Source organism: Bos indicus, chromosome 16 (assembly GCF_029378745.1).
Source record: "Bos indicus isolate NIAB-ARS_2022 breed Sahiwal x Tharparkar chromosome 16, NIAB-ARS_B.indTharparkar_mat_pri_1.0, whole genome shotgun sequence".
Classification (NCBI taxonomy): domain Eukaryota; kingdom Metazoa; phylum Chordata; class Mammalia; order Artiodactyla; family Bovidae; genus Bos; species Bos indicus.
Window position 1 is genome coordinate 45343399 of NC_091775.1, and position 2951 is coordinate 45346349.

Here is a 2951-nt window from a genome sequence, read left to right on the forward strand (position 1 = left end):
CCCACAATGAAACAGGGATGAGTTTGTGTCTCGCTGCTCTGATGTCTAAGAGTCCAGGTTGGACCAGGAGACCCATTAATGACTGATGCTCAGAAAAGGTGGTTTGGATTTTCAGAAAATTCCATTTCCCAGACAGTCAAATATGTGGTTACAGAAAAGGTGACAGATTTTTAAAAATTGAGGTGTAATTTGCATAATATAAATTAGTCTACTTAAACAGTACCGTTCAGTGGCATGTAGTATGTTCACTGCTGCTGCTGCTAAGTCGCTTCAGTCGTGTGTGACTCCATAGATGGCAGCCCACCAGGCTCCCCCGTCCCTGGGATTCTCCAGGCAAGAACACTGGAGTGGGTTGCCATTTCCTTCTCCAATGCATGAAGGTGAAAAGTGAAAGTGAAGTAGCTCAGTCCTGTCCAACTCTGAGCGACTCCGTGGACTGCAGCCCACCGGGCTCCTCCGTCCACAGGATTTTCCAGGCAAGAGCACTGGAGTGGGGTGCCATCACCTTCTCCGAGTATGTTAACAGTGATGTGCAATCCCCCACCTTGGTCTAGTCCCAAAATATTTTTATAACCCCCATAGAAACTCCTGTCTGTGTCGCTCCCCATTCCATCCTTTCTCCAGCCCCTGCAACCACCACTCTGTTTTCTGTTTCTATGTTGATTTACCCATTCTGGATATTTCATATAAATGGAATCATACTGTATGTGACTTTTATGTCTGGCTTCTTTCACTTAGCACACTTTTTTGAGGTCCATCCATTTGTAGCATTGTATTCCATTTCTTTTTATGCATGAGTCATAGTCCATTTTATTTATCCATTTATCTGTTGATGGACATTTCTGGTCTTTCTACCATTTGCCTGTTATTGATGGTGCTGCTGTGCTTCCCTGGAGGCTCAACAATAAAGAATCTGCTTGCCAATGCAGGAGACGTGGGTTGGATTCTCGGGTCGGGAAGATTCCCCTAGAGAAGGAAATGGCAGCCCATTCCAGTATTCTTGCCTAGAGAATCCCATGGACAGAGAAGCCTGACAAGCTACAGTCCATGGGGTCACAAACAGTCGGACATGACTTGACAACAAAACAGCAACAATGGCACTGTTTTAAACATTTGTGTTGAAGTATTTGCTTGAGTGCTTGATTTCAATTCTTTTCGATATATACGTTAGGAGTGGAATTGCTAAATCATATGGAACTTTTTATAAAATTTTTAATGGAGTAGAACTGGTTTACAATATTCTGTTAGTTTCAGGTGTACAGCAAAGTGAATCTATCATACAAATGCATATATCCACTCTTTTTTAGATTATTTTCCCATGTAAGCCATTTCAGAGTATTGAGTAGAGTTCCCTGTGCTATACAACAGGTCCTTATTAATTATCTATTTTATATACAGTAATTCATATGTGTCAACCCCAAACTCCCAATTTATCACTCGCTCTCCATTTAACATTTTGAAGAACAAAAAATATTCAGGCTCTTTGCAAATTGAGAGAGGAAATTGAAATAGATTTTTAGAGTCCTTGAAATAGATAGAAAAAGAAAGAATCTTATTTAGACCAGGATCAACTTTTCTTAAATTGACCCATTGATTTTTTAAAAAAACAATTTTCCATCATTCGTGTGTATCTAACTTGCTAGCCCCATCTGAAAGTACCCACGAGAATGAATGCAGATGGATGACATAAAAGAACCCATTCAGGGGGAAGTTAATTTGCCTAAGGATTCTCTATTGGCATTTGTTTAGCTTGAGCTGACAGCTCAGCAAACACCCATCCTTGTCCCAGATCTTTGGTATGAACTTTGTCGTAACATTTTACTTGAAAATTGCCTGCAGACCTAGAATGAATTTGGACAGCCAAAGTGAATTAATTAAGCTGAAAAGAACTGTCTAAACAATGATTTCCTCATGTGATTTTTATTCAGATCTTCCAGGTCACTAATTCGTCATGTTTTCTTTATAAGGAGAAAACAGTGGGAGGGAGTGTTAGGTGCTCCATACAGTGAAATAGTCTCGATTCTAACATCAGTGGAGCAGGAGCTGCTTGGCAGAAATGCAAGTTTCCTTTAAGCTCCCGGGATAACTACGTTAAACATTTTGGATGAAATGCTTTCTAAAACTGAGCGTTTAATTTCCTGTTTCCTTAAACAGAATGTTCTGAATGTGATTACAAGCATATTTGTCAGACTCAGTTGGAGCTATAACACCGTGGTCTCAAGAGCAAAGGGCTTGAAAAGAGGGGATAATGCTTGTAACCTATTTTTTTATTTATTTGACTGCCCTGGGTCTTGCTGTGTTGTTGTGTGTCAGTTGCTCAGTCATGTCCAACTCTTTGCAACCCCAGGCTCCTTTGTCAATGCCATTTCCCAGGCAAGAATACTGGATTAGGTTGCCATTTCCTCCTCCAGGGGATCTTCCTGACTCAGGAATCACAGCCGGGTCTCCTGCATTGCAGGTGGATTCTTTACCGTCCGAGCCACAAGGGAACGCTGAGTCTCAGTTTCCGAATTCTGGATCTTTCGTTGCAGCATGTAGGATCTAGTTCCCTGACCAGAGATTGAACCCAGGCCCTCTGCATTGGGAGTGCAGAGTCTTAGCCACTGGACCACCAGGGAAAGTAAAAGTATTAGTCGCTCAGTCATGTCCAACTCTTTGTGACCCCATGGACTACAGCCTAGCAGGCTCCTGTTCATGGAATTCTCCAGGCAAGAATACTGGAGAGGGTAACCATTCTCTTCTCTAGGGGATCTTCCCGACCCAGGGATTGATCCAGAGTCTCCTGCACAGCAGGCAGTTTCTTTACTGTCTGAGCCACCAGGGAAGTGCCCTGCAATCTACCTTAAAATCCTTCAGCACAATCTATCTGTAACATGTGAATTACAGGCAATCAGTTCAGCTAAGTTAGAAACACAAAAATTCCAGAGATAGTTAGAACCTACACTCAAAAG

The 2951-nt window shown here is 42.0% G+C and overlaps 1 non-coding gene across 1 annotated transcript; it reads right to left on the bottom strand.

The window, feature by feature from the left end:
• Nucleotides 1–2545: 2545 nt before the first annotated feature.
• On the bottom strand, nt 2546–2618 carry TRNAG-CCC (transfer RNA glycine (anticodon CCC)). Its single transcript has one exon. It is a non-coding gene; the product is annotated as a tRNA-Gly (tRNA).
• Between the last annotated feature and the right edge of the window lie 333 nt (nt 2619–2951).